This window comes from Panthera uncia, chromosome D4, assembly GCF_023721935.1.
Source record: "Panthera uncia isolate 11264 chromosome D4, Puncia_PCG_1.0, whole genome shotgun sequence".
Classification (NCBI taxonomy): domain Eukaryota; kingdom Metazoa; phylum Chordata; class Mammalia; order Carnivora; family Felidae; genus Panthera; species Panthera uncia.
Window position 1 is genome coordinate 74,120,717 of NC_064807.1, and position 14,422 is coordinate 74,135,138.

Here is a 14,422-nt window from a genome sequence, read left to right on the forward strand (position 1 = left end):
CTCGGATGAGGAGGCCCCAATACTCCTGCTGTGTGTTTTCACCCATATTCTCCACTAGGGAATAAACAAATGACTAATTTATCCTGAATTTAGAGTAATGATCTAAAGAAACAAAGAAGACCAGGGCACCTGGGACGCTCAGTAGGTTAAGCGTCCAACTTCGGCTCTGGTCACGATCTCATGGTTTGTGGGTTCAAGCCCCATGTCGGGCTCTGTGCTGACAGCTCAGACCCTGGAGCCTGCTTCGGATTCTGTGTCTCCCTCTCTCTCTCTGCCCCTTCCCTGCTCACACTCTGTCTCTCTCTCTCTCTCTCTCTCAAAAATAAATAAACATTAAAAAAATTTTTTAAATAAAGAAACAAAAAAGAATTATTGTGAAAGCTAATGTTCATGAAGCATGTAATACAGCATACACTTTAAGGGCATTAGGGTTGCCCTTAAAGGGTTCCCAGAGTCAGTAAACAAAAATACAGGATGCCCAGTTAAATTCAAATTTCAAGTGAACAACAATATTTTTTTAGTATATTTCTCTCAACATTTGCATATGCACCTAGCACTCTTCCTACTACAAATCAGAACCTGTTAGAAACAAATGTCTGCTGCTCTACCAGCACAGGGTGGGGGTGGGGGTGGGGGTCGGGGTCTCTTGAGGACAGAAAGCAATGGGATCACATGAGGTCATGCTGACTGACGGACCTTCTTCCTCCATTTGCAGGTTCCCCTTTACTACAATTAACGTGCAAAATGGCTCTGGGCATAAGATTCTGTAACATCGCCAGCCAGCACTAAGGGCTTACTTACTGCCATAATGGTGAAATCTGGGGCCATGGATGAAAGTGACCCAGATGGTAAGAGACTGCTTTGACTCTAACAATGAGAGGAGAGAGAACATCCTGTTTTGTTTGTGTATGTGTTTTTGTTTTTGTGTGAGTGTGTGTTTTGTAATCAAGAGTCGCTTGAGCTTGTGGAAAACAAAACAGGAAATCTCTCTGGACTTTGTGAGTTTCACCATCCAAGCTGCTCTTGGGAAGAAATCCTGCCTGCGAGTCTCCTCATCTACTGGCTCTTTCCCAAACCATGAGGAACAGAATGGGGACTGGTGCAATGGCCAGGCAAACCCTGGAGAGAGCACAAACATACCCTGATAAAAGGCCTATATCAAAGAGGGAGCCCTGGCTAGGCAGCAGAAACCAGCAAGGCATCAGGGCAGCATCACTCTTTCCTTGTCTCCAGCCCTTGCAACATCCCATCCCGAATCCAATTAGATCCCAGGGGAGGAGAATCATAGAACGTTCCAGCTTCAAGGGATTCTGTAAATCATCTAATCTAATCCATTTGACAGATCAGATACAGTGGCTCAGAAAGGCTAGCTGGCTGGTCCACGATGAGAGAGCAACTCTGTGATGAAATGATTCTATTCCTCCATTTAATCGTAAAATTACCCTTTGAGATAGAGGTCCTATCCCCATTCACAAAGGAGCATGGAAGAGAATCCTGGCATCCTGGACTTCCCCAGGTCACACAGCAACAATAAATGCCAAGATTTCATCCAAAACATCCTTCTCAGCTGCTCTGTTTGAATCACGTGCTTATGTTCTGTTTGCATGCCTGTGCATGGGTGTGTGTGTGTGTGTGTGTGTGTGTGTGTGTTTGTGTGTTCTCAGAGGAAAATGAAACCTTACACTGGAGGCATTGTTGACTCCTGGCTTTTGAGTCAGTGCAGGGACCGAAGAAACAAATCCTGTACTTAAACAAGGGTAAGGACTACATTTGCATGATCATTCGTTTTCATAACAAAGAAATGCTTCCAACTTCTGGCTAATTAGCTAGCAAACCAAAAGGGGCAGGAGGAGTAAACAGCCACAAAAATGTTAAGCAATCAAAATAAACTAAGATTTATTTCTGACTCGATGGTTACTTTCCTATTTGAACTTGCCTCGTTCAAATTATTGAGTTATTCCTCTCTTTAAGCCTTAATTTCTCCATCTGTAAAATGAGGATGCAAAAGATATATTTTTGAAGGTTTAGTTAAGTTCAGTAAACATTCACTGAACTTCCTACTCCATACCATCTGCTGTCTGGATGCTAAGAAATGAGGTGAACACGACACAGTAGCTAACTTCAAAGGACTCATAGTGTAATGCTGAAGACACAAACAATCGCAATGAATATGGTTCAAATGCTATGAAGGAGTACACATAGAAGGCTGTAGGGATACCAAGGAAGGGACTCCTCCAGCCTTAAAATGTTGACAATGTCTTAGGAATCCTAACTTTAGTACTCTGTATTTGATTAAGATACTTGGGACCATCCATATAGAATGTCACTGAGCCCGTGAATTAAATTCCATACTCTATACTTACAATGACTGTATTTTTTACACTAAAAATCAGACTCAGAGGCTGACACCAAGTTTGTTGTTTCTGATTTTGAGATGATTCTGAGATGATTTTTCTGACCAAAAAGATGCCCTGAAGTCCTCACTCAAAGCTTAATGGATTTTGTTATCTCCATGGTGCTATTAAGATTGGTCTTGTGGCTGTCCAATCATTTTCTCTAGGCAACTGTCATAGCCTCTGGACTGACCTTCGAGCTCCAAGGTCACCTTTTCAGCACCTCCTCTCCCAGCTTTCTAAAACATTCCTGCTTAGTACACTCTCTTGCCCAGATTCCTTCAAAATCCCACCTCCTTCTGGTTAAAGTCTCTGCTTCTTAACCTGACATTCAAAATCCTTTGTTGTTCAGCCTGTGGCTCCTCTCCCTGCTCCTCCCCACTGCACCCACTTTATGATCTGGCACATGCCAAGCCTTCTCTTATGCTGTGCCTTTGTTCTGTATTGCCCTTTCCCCACTTTTTTCTCCTTGCTGAATTCCAGGAAACCTTTTGTCCACCAGGACCCTGCCATACTTGAGGAATTTTGTCCCTATACCTCCTCTCAATTTTTTCCCATTTCCCATTTCCTTGCAGTTTGCTTACTTATGTGTACTTCTTACTTATTATACTGTGAACTCCTCCAGCCCAAGATAATATATTTGATTAATCACTGTGTCCCTGGCTCTAAGCAAAAGAGCAACACATAGTAGTGTCCCCAAAATGGGCGTTAAATTCCACAGATACATACTAGGATGCTCTGCCAGGTATTAAGCTTATATACTTGCTGTTATTTTTCTTTTCTAGCAAAAGAGATGACAGAAATGCAATTGGTCACCATAAAAAGACTGACTCTCCATGAAGCCATTGAAAGTGCACTGGGGTGGGGGATGGAAGGAGAGAGAATCTCTTCTGGAGACATCTGGAATCACTGCTTGGAGGAGAGTAGGTTGATAGCTTTTTGCCAGAGGAGTGCTTGGGTCTAAAATAAGAAGCTCCTAGGTCCCTAGAGAAAGAGGGAGGAGGAGCAATGGGAATGGCTGACATCCTAGCTTTGTAGGGAGACTAATTCCTGAGCCCCTGTGGACCACACGTTTGATTGGTCAGGAGGGACTAGGATTGATGAACACAGAAAGAATTGAAGAGGACATCATAGGAGCGCTTGTGCAGAGGCAGAAATCATGGTTTCCAGCTCAGCCTGGACCTCTGGGATAGAACCTACCCGGGCCATTTGCCATCCAGTCATCAGCACACCCACTAGCAGTGGCTGCAGGAGGTGCCAATCACTCATTTTCCCAGCAGATAGAGGAGTTGGAGACCAGGGACCAGAGCCCCCATTCTTTGGGAATAGAATAAAACACTGTTGGTGTGCCCTGATCTTGAGGAGATTTGCTGGTCATCTTGTTATCAATCAATGACTGCAGAATTCAGCAGCCTGTGTGAGAATACGTTTGGGGACAGAAGTGAATAATGTCTGGGGACTGAAATTTTCTTATTCTGCAACAGAGCAGGAAGGCAGGGATAGTGACTTTAAAACATGCCCCTAGATATCGCTGATGTTTCCTTCAACGTGACATGCAATCTAGGTTCTCCCCCCTTGGGTCTGGACTCTGTAACTGCAGCCAAAAGAATCATTACTGCTTCCATTTCTGTCCCCAAGTCTTGAGAAACTGGCAGCTTCCACATTATGTCTCTTGGGATATTCACTCTTGGGGCCCAACCACCATGCTGTGAGGAAGCCCAGACCACATGGAGAGGCCACATGGAGGTTTGCCAGCCAATGGACCTAACTGAGGCCACAGCCAACAGCCGGGGTCATCTGCTGGATATGTGAGCGTGGACATCTTTGAGATACCTCCAGCCACAGCCACCAGCTGACTGCACCCACATGAGAGAGCCAAGTAAGAACTACTGAGGTCAGCCCAGTCAACCCCCAGAACCATTAGAAAGACTAATAAAATGATCACCGTTGGTTTAAGTCAACAATTTCTGGGATTACATGGCAATAAACAACGGGGGCAGCAGGTAATTTACCTCTGACAATGGTGAAAGATTGCTTAGAGGAGGTAGCAACTAGGGGACAGCCAAGCAAAGGGAAGTACAAACCTTAGACTAGAGGGCTCTGACACGCATATGCACATACTCAATGCCACAGATCCCTGGTATGTCAAATCTAGAAGACTCCTGAAAGGTGATGCTGATCTTCACAATTCTGCAGACTAAGAGGCCCAAAGAGGGGAAGAGACTTGTCCAAGTTTACACCACAAGAATCTGGCAGAAAACAAACCAAGTTTCTCATCTCAGTAACAGTCATTACATGAGGCTGCCTACCTTTGGACCTGGTTCAAGCCACTCATCGGCTATGCTGCTAGACAGGAAACATAGTAACAACACTTGCTGAGAGTGTACTAAGCACTTTGATACACATGATCTCACTTAATCTTGTTGCCTTAGAAGGCAGATTCTGTTGTTACTGTCCCCATTTTACAGGTGAAGAAACTGAGGTTCAGAGGGTTCAATAGTCTATTCAAAGTCACCAGTTAAAAAGTGGTAGAACGAGAACTTGAACTCAGGTCATTTGATCCTGTAATCCATTCTGTCAGCCATGACCATCATGAGCAATATTCTCACCGACTAGAGTAGCCAAGCACTTTTACACTTTCCATGTGTTACTCCTCACAAAAACTCTAAGTACTTTAGATATATCGCCTCATTTAATTTTCCCAACAATCTGTGAGGTAGGTAGAATTATTATGTTCCATTTTACATTTGTACCCAGGGTCGTGGGGCTGGTCGGTGACACAGTCGGGATTTGAACCCAGGAAATCTGGCTCTAGAGCTTGCGCTCTGAAATATAAAGCCTCCAAATACACACTCTGATGGAGACAATCCATGTTTTTAAATATGATTTTCACCCCTGATTCCCTCCACCTTTAGTAGATATTGAGGTCTTCACTGTATCCATATGAATAGACTAATGAAAATGCCATCTGTAATTTCCATTTCTGTAAGTCAAATGTCAGTAATGTCACACAGTTCAATGTAATAGCAGCCACAGGAGTGAATAAAATTCCACAGGAGGAGGAGATAGAGCATGAAAAAAGCCAAGCGACAGGAGAATCCCAGGGACTCTAACCTTTTCCGACTAACTTGCTATGTGGCCTCAGTAAGTCATTTACCCTCTCTGGGCCTTATTGTCACTCGTAATTTCTTCAACTTATGTACATACTGCACAGTATTGCTGGTTCTGATAATGTGTCCTGATTTGTGTCCGGGATTTCACTTTTCCTCATAACTGCCCACAGTTTTCCCATCCCCTTTAAAACTTCCTATCTTAGATGTACTGTCTGAGATCCTTTAAAAGTTCCTTCCAGAAGACAGAACTATGGAGACAGTAAAAGGATCAGTGATTGGCAGGGGCTGGGGGGAGGGGACGAATGGACAGAAGGAGCACACAGGATTTTTGGGCATTTCAACTGTTCCGTATGATACTATCATGGTGGATGCGTGTCATTATACATCTGTCAGAACTCGGAATGCACACCAAGAGCAAACCCTCACGTAAACCATGGACTTTGGGTAACAAAGACGTGTCAGTACAGGTTCATCAGTTGTAACCATGGTGCTGAGGGATTATGATGTGGTATGGGGGAGACTCTGTGTTGTGGGGGGGCAGGGGGTATATAGGAACTCTTTGTACTTTATGCCCAGTTTTGCTGGGAACCTAACACTGATCAAAAGAAAATAAAGTCTATACTTCACCCCCCCGATAGCTAACATGCTTTCTGTGGAAGAGGTCACACGGGCGATGAACACACCATGGATGGTTTCTGAATACAGGGAGGGGTATCATGAAGGGAAGAGACACCTGTTAAGCACATCCTTACTCTGTCCTGGTGCTAAGGCATCTATCTGTCAGCTCTCCTATGCCTCTCAATACCTTGTGCATGCTACAGCTCTCATCGTCTGCAGTAATCCTTCTAGACGAGCAAGTGTAGGACCAGAGAAGAGAAGACAGCAGCCCAGCGTTCCCCAGATAGAACACAATCGAGCAGAGAGTCTCCAACTCCAAACCCAAGCTTTGCCCCCTGACTTCCCTTGTCCCGCTCCTCATTTTCAGCTTCTGAGTCAGACCCCTCTATTCACAAGGCCACACAGTGGAGGAATACTAACCGGCAAGGACCCATTTCCTATATGAGAAATAGTGCCGCTCAATCTATGGCTCTATAAATCACAGAAATGACACCTAATTTCCCCTGTCAGGATAAACTTCGCTTTTCAAGCCATTCTCCCCTGAATGATGAGAGCCCAACAGAACAGCTTGTTAATCTGGGTGACAGGGGGAAGACATTTAAAGCCAGCCAAGCCCCCCTTCTTGCCACACTTACTTCTGCTAATGAAAAAATATTAGAGAAATAAATATACAACCCACTGAGATGCTCCAGCATGGGGCACTGTCAGCTGTCTGTTTCTCAAGATGTACAGAGACAAGATGGTAAGGTTATATGATCCTCAGGCAAGGAGCTATTTTTCTTGTCAGTGCACCCCATACTTCAGTTCCCATCCATCTCAGGTAGAGGACGGAGTGCCAGGTTTCAACGCATTAAAAATAACAGTGAACGGATTTGAGCACAACTATATGCCAGACACAGTGCTCATTGTTTTCCAGGAAGAGAAGCATTTTATTTGCACAGGAATGCCATGATTTGGGTATTTCTATCACTCTCATTACACAGAGGATGAGACCAAAGCCCCAGGGACTCTGGGTTCCTTTCCTATGTTACATAGACAATGTTTGGCAGAGCAAAATTAAATCTCAAGCTCCTCCCATTCCTAAATACATCACCACTTCCAGCTAATTTAATCCTGAAATAAGCCAGTATACCGGGTTGTACTAAATCTTTGAAAAAGTTGAAACTTAAAGTTTGGCTCAGCATGAACAAACGACTTGAACAATGTCACAAATCTAGGATAATTCAGAGTTAGGATTCAAACACCAAGCTGATTCCCTGGACTGAATACTTCTTCTCTGCTCCAATCATTTTTCCTAAATACTGAAAACAGGTGAGGTTTGAGGGGCGTGGCATATTCTCAGGGTGAGCCAGGGTGACTGGTTAACCTTGTTTTGTTCAGTCCTAAGTCCTTACTGGCAAGAACAACGCTCCAAAGTGTGTTTCCAGGAACATGAGTTCAATGGGATGCTGATTTTAAGTTAAAAAAAAAAATTGAGAGTGGTTGGAGAGGTTGTCTCTGTGGTCAAGTACACTTGGAAAAGACTGGATTTAAAAAGATAAGATTGCTCTACATGGAACTTTTCAGAGCCATTTATATGCTAGTGGTCAGTGGGAAACCCTAAGAAGGTAATGCATAAGATGCAGCATTTCCCAAACATCACTGTCTACAGAACGTTCCCCCCCCCCCCCAACATGGCATCTTGGTATCTGGTACTTGCCAGAGTCTTCTCCATATTGTGCTAACCTCGATTCTAGGCTGGATACAAAGCTCTCTGCCAAGAGCTTCTCAGGAAAGACAGCTCATCCCAGCTCTGTCAGCAACTGTGCAACTTTGGCCAAGTCAGTCTCCCTCTCTGGGACTCAGTTGTCTCGTCTATAAAATAAGGGTGTTGAATATTCTTATTTCAGAGGCCCTAACCTTCCAGCAACACCATGAGCGCTAGAAGGACCTGTGACTCACACTGATACTGCTTAAACTCCTGTTGAATCTTCCCCAGGCATCCAATTCAGATGCTTGCAGACTAAGCACAGGCCACTCTGATGACCTGAGCCCTCCATGATTGGCCTCTCTGGCCACAGAGCCTGCCACATCCCACTAGGTGGCTCGGAGTCATCTGGATGCCTCTGTGCTGATGTCGGGCCCTCTGAATCTCTGCTCCTTCCAGCATCACCTCTTGCCACCACTCTTTTCTGACTCTATTCTCCAGCCATGCTTTCTCACCTCTGGCCATTCACACGCTATTTCCTCTCTAGGAACTCTTCCCCCATCCCATAATTTCCCCCACCGAGTGATCTATCAATTCTGTTTGGGAATGAGCTCTTTCAGGGAACGTTCTCCAACCCCCTAAAGCTGGAATAGACCCCTTCCTTTGTAATACATCTTCTCCCACCTTCCCCTGTCATAAAACTTATTCTACTGTGTTATATTTTCTTGTCTGTTTCATTGTTCATCTGTCTCTCCTAATAGACTGTGTACAAACTGAGGTCGGAACTCTCCTGTCTGCTTTATTATTTAATCCCTAGCACCTGATATAGAGTAGAGGGGCTCAGTAGTTGATTAATCAAATGGTTTATCATAAATGAGCTAATGCTAAGAGCTCTAATCTTGTATCTCTTATCCCTTCGCCCCTGGTTTGCCTTAGCTTAGAAGATTTCTCTTCTGCCTAGGGCCTTAGGATAATTCTCTGTTTCTTAACCTTTTCCATGCTCCTACCACATGCTAACTTTATTTCTAAGACCAGCACAGGAGATCTAAGAGCCAAAGCTCTCAATTTTTAAAAACTTTCTACATCCTCCAGTAAAATATGGAAGGGTTTTTTGTTGTGGTGGTGGTTTGTTTGTTTGTTTGTGGTTTGTTTTATCTTTTCACACAAAGAATCCCAAATATCAGAAAGGACCAGGACAAAATTACTTTGAAGTCTCTTTCCTAAATATTTATGCAAATTGCAAATTCTACTCTACAATAGACTTGAGTTGGTTTTCATATTAAAACAATGCCATTTTTTCCCCTCAAAATGTTTCTCATAGGGTGATATTTGGGGCTCTTCCCTCATTAATGACTGGAAGCACTTATTAGAACTTCAGATTCCCAGGTCAAACTCAGCAGCACTGAACCAGAATCCTGAGTGAGGTGCTGCAGAATCTGATTTAATATACTCACAGGTGATTCTTGTATACTATTTGTTCAAGAATCTCGTCTCTCTTTATCCTGTGGCTTTGGAGATATCTTTGCATATCATAGTGTATCCCTCCTGGATTAAGGTACTCTGGTTTGAGAATAAAAACCTACCTACAGGATTTTATTTTAATAGTTACCTTTCAGGTATCAGATACAAAGAACAGTTTGGCAGTCATGTTTGAACTAAATAACCTTGTTGCTTTAGCCAAGGGTGGTGGGAGCAAAATTCATTATTTGGCCTAAATTGGACTGATTAGATATTTTTGCTAGGAATTTAGATCCAAAGGGTCATTGGTCTGTGAGTGCTTGAACTGGCATGAGATACAAAGCTAGACTTGGTTCTGGGGTCTTGGCAGGCTGAGCTACTTTCACAGACACCAGAAAATATAAGAAAGGGAGTTAGAGAGAGAGGGAGAGACAGACAGAGAGAGAAGCAGAGACGGAAGGTTTTGGAGTTACTTCTGAGAGTGGTTTCCTAGATGCTGGGGCTCTGCTGTGTTCTCTGTCCATGAGAAGTCACTATATCATTATAATAATTTCTCCAATTTTTTTTTCCCTCAGATGTTTCAGTGGGTTTCTACTTCCTACCAACAGAAGGGCTTTGACCAAGGCAAGTATAAATATTCTGTTCTTGGCCTGGCACACAAGGCCCTTCCTACAGAGATGGCAATCTTTCTAGCCTCATGCCCCACCACCGAGTGTACCCCAGTCCTACGTACCAGCGACACTAAACCACCTGTCACAAACCAGACAAGCAACAAACTCTTCTCAGCTTAGAATGCTTTTCTTCCACTCTACCTTTGGTCACATCACCCTCATTCTTTAAGACTTATCGACAACTGCAATCTTCTCCAGAAACCCCTTTCTGGTTTCCCAGCTCCCACTGCACCTTGGACAACGTATCTGCTAGTGAGCTACAATATTTTACTGACTTATTCATCGGTGTGCCTGTCTTCTCCACTGAAATCTTCCTTGGCTAATTTTACCCGAAGCTTCTTGTACAAGGCCTGGCCCACAGCAGGTACTCCATACATGTTTGTCACATGAATAAGTGACGCATGAATGAGTGGCAAACTCTGAGGAACAGAAGACTAGAAGCTCTTTGGATGTCTAACCTACGTGATCTTAGTAGACCTTCTCCAACACCAGGGCGATAGATTGTGCTTACATTGCTCCAAACTATCTCCAGACCATTTGTCCTGCCTGTCACCGAGCTGATAGCAGTTGTGAAAGTGATGAATAGCAGACCAATTATGAGCAACAGGAAACATCAGTTATAACTCCAGGGAGAAGATGCAGCCATATCAGTAGCCTCATCCATCTAATCATGAGTCATCTTCCCAAGGCATCTTGCCCTGTGACCTTGAACTGCCAAGGGCTTCTTAGTCTCGCACAAATCCAAGTTCTTCAGAGAACAGATCCTCCTCTCAGCCTGTCTCCTACAAGGCGTTGCTCCTGGCCCGCTCAGTCCTAGAAGGGAAAACCTGGATGGAACTCATACTTTTCCTAAGGGAAGCTTTTAGCCAAGGCTCCCAGCCCCACCCAATAGACAAGACCTGTCTTCTAAGGCCTGCTGTCCTTTGACAGATAGTAACTCCTCTCCCCTGTGGTGAGAACATCTGGAGATGAGAGGCGGATGGGAAGGTTTCAAGTGGAAGATTTGTCCAAGATTGTGGAGTTTATGTCGCTAAATGCTAGCTTAAGTTAATGGTGAGTTTCTGAGTAAAGGACTGCAGAATTTCCTTTCTGTGGCCACTGGTGACCTCATTTTTCCAGTACGCCCATTTTCCCTTAGGAGGCATCTGAGGGAGGCAGTCTCTCCAGCTGATGAGGCTTCCATGGTTGGGCCTGTGGGTGGGGGCAGGGAAAGAAAGGTCAGAGGACAGGAGGGGACAGTTTAGTCTAGACTCAAACTAAGCTTATCTTTGCCTTTGAAAGGGAGGCTTAGAAATTTAGCTGGAGAGGTTATGAAAACGGAAATTTCTACCACATGCATTATAGTTACATTTCCATCAAGGCACGTTGGGACTCTGAAGTCTAGATCCCTTAAACCAACAAAGGTTATTATACATGCTGGAGGGAAAGCAAGATATGGAAGTCAAGAGTATGGTCTTTGGAACCAAACCCCTGGGTTCAAAGTTTAGTGTTATCACTAAGCAAATTGACAGAAGTGACTTCAACTCTCTATGTTTCATTTCCACGTGTGTGAAATGGGGATACGTTAATGCCTACAACAGTAAGGAATGTTTAAGGATCATTTGTAAAGTATCTAGCATAATGTCAGACCCATGCATGTGTCTATGCATATCCATACATTTAACAACTAAGTGAATATTGACAAAGCCCTGGACTTGGATGTTCTCCACATGGAAGAAACATAATTATTATGAATTATTATTTTTTATGAATTATTATTATTTATTATGAACATAATAAAGTTGTTTACAATTATTTACAGATAAAAATTATTCTAGGCACATCTATGCTCAGAGTAATTTTTACTCTTTTTAATATTTTTTCAGTGGGGAAAAGTAAATCACTAGAACCAGCTTCCAAAAAGACACTAAAAGGTAATCTTAGTGTCTTTGCCTTTGGGGAGGTATGACTTTCCTGGTTTCTGTGACCTGACCACCCTTCGAGTTTTTTAATCAATGGATGCCTGAGGCTAAGACAATTACGATTTAGTGTGCACCTACTCTATGCTGAATGTTTAATCAGCAGCAAGAACAGAAGCAGAAGAGACAAGGAAGAAAAAAAAAAGGGAGTGAAGTTGAAGATGAAGAGGAAAGAAGGTGCAACTAACACTGATCAAATTTTTAATCATACTAAGAATTTCTAAGGGCTTTATATAAATAATCCTACCTAAGCCAACAATAATTCAATGAGCTACATCATCCCCATGTTATCTTCATAGAGATTCTGAGTAATAGAAGTTGTATCTCCATCGTATGTGGCAAAATAAGAATTTAAGCCTAGGTCTATCTGATACTTGAACCTTCTTTTCTTTACATCTATCATCATATATAATATCCAGAACAATCCTAGAAAGCAAGTCTTAAGATAAGACAATGGAGCTCAAGTAGGATAAGTTATCTGTACAATGCTATCCAACAGGTAAGCATAAACTCTGAAATTCAAATCTAGATCTGGGTGACTCCAAAATTCAGACCTTCTCAATGACACTTCACTAAAATGCCTAACACCTCAAAATCTCATTGATAAGTCTGTTTACTTTGAATATAAGAAATACCCTCCTTGATATAAAATATGCATAAATATTTATGTATATATATGCGCACACACACACATGTATCTACCTATAGGTATATATCTATATTTATACTTTCTCCAGGTTCCTTCAAAATAAATATCTGAAAATTTGACAAACAAATAGGAAAGAAGCAATACGAAGGGATGGAAGAGCCTCACTAATGTGTACTTCTCAATCCCAAAGCAGCCACTTACACTACCATTTGCTGGTATTCCCTGTATTTTTTAAGAGAAAGTGATAACTTCTGGTAAAGATTCAGCTTGGGCAAGCCAAAGTTGAAGGAGTCAAGCCCAAACTCTTTTAAGAGTGGATCCATGCTTCTAAAAAGGATTGAGAACAGGGCTTTGGATTGAGTTAACAAAAGGTATTTGTTGAATCACTTCATACCTATTAGAATGGCTATTATCAAAAAGATATTTTGATATAAGATGTGAAAAAGATAAGGTAACACCAACAAGTATTGGTGAGGATGTGGAAAAAAGGGAACTCTTGTGCATTGTTAGTGGGAATGTAAATTGGTGAAGTGACTATGGAAAACAGTATATCAGTTCCTCAAAAACTAAAAAAAAAAAAAAAAAAAAAAAAAAAAGAATTACCACATGACCAGGCAATCCCTCTGGGCATTTACCCAAAGAAAATGAAAACACTAACTCAAAAAGATACATGCACCCCAATCTTCATTGCAACATTATTCATAATAGCAAGATATGGAAACAACTTAAGTGTCCACTGATGGATGAATGGATAAAGAAAATGTAGTGTGTGTATGTGTGTGTGTGTGTGTACACACACAAATATTATTTAGCCATAAAAAATAAAATCTTGTCAGATGAACATGGATGGACCTTGAACACATTATGCTAAGTGAAATAAGTCAAACAGAGAAAGACAAATACCGTATGATCTCACTTACATGTGGAATCTAAAAAAAAAAAAATTCATAGATAAAGAGAATAGATTAGTGGTTGCTCAGAGGTGGGGCATAGGGGTGGGGAAAATGGGTTAGAGAGGTTAAAAAGTTTATAATTTACACACTTGCAAATTAAAAAATAAATAGGTTATGGGGATGTCATGTACAGGTTTGTGACTATAGTTAATAATACTGAATTGTATATCTGAAAGATGCTAGGAGAATAGATCTTAAACGTTCCCATCACATGAAAAAACTTGTAACTATGTGATGATGGATGCTAACTATTAACTAAACTCATGCGGTGATCATTTTGCAATGTGCAAAAATACTGTGCACCTGAAACAATATAATATTATACATCAATTACACCTCAATAGAGGGAAATGAGGAGGAGGAGGAGGAGGAGGAGGAGGAGGAGGCCGCCTTTGTTGAGTTTTGAGACAAGAACTTCAATTAGGTGGTGGAATCACTTCCAAGAAGCTGAGAAGTGACAGAGTTGAGAAATGAAGCAGAAGTTTCACCATTAAGGAAAAGTGAAGAAAAAGATAGTGACAGGAGAGACTGTAGAATCCAAGAACAGCTATTTGATGATACAATAGGCTTGCTTGTGTCAAAGTGTAGAGGAAGGAGCCAATGATGAGGCAGTTTCTGTAGCTTACATATTTGAGACTACAGGCAATAGAACCAGATAAATGTGTTTAAATCCTGGTTCTATAACTCCTGGCTGATTTCTCCTTCTGAGCTTTGGTTGACTTTAGCCACTCAAAAGTTATGCTTTGAATGCTTAGTATATACATGACACTAAAGATAAAAGCTATTGTGACCCAGGACAAATCCAAAAGTCTGGAAGCAAGAGACTTGAATTCTACCTTTAATTCTGTAGGCAAGTGAAGCAGTCTCTGTGTGTTCTCACTTCTACATAAACCATACATCATTAAGAAAGATATACACATGC

General features: G+C 42.1%; 1 protein-coding gene across 1 annotated transcript in view; it reads right to left on the reverse strand.

Annotated features, from left to right (window-relative positions):
* Positions 1 to 14,422, reverse strand: part of LOC125920717 (astrotactin-2) — a 243,710-nt gene that overhangs the window by 156,785 nt on the left and 72,503 nt on the right. The window lies entirely within an intron of this gene.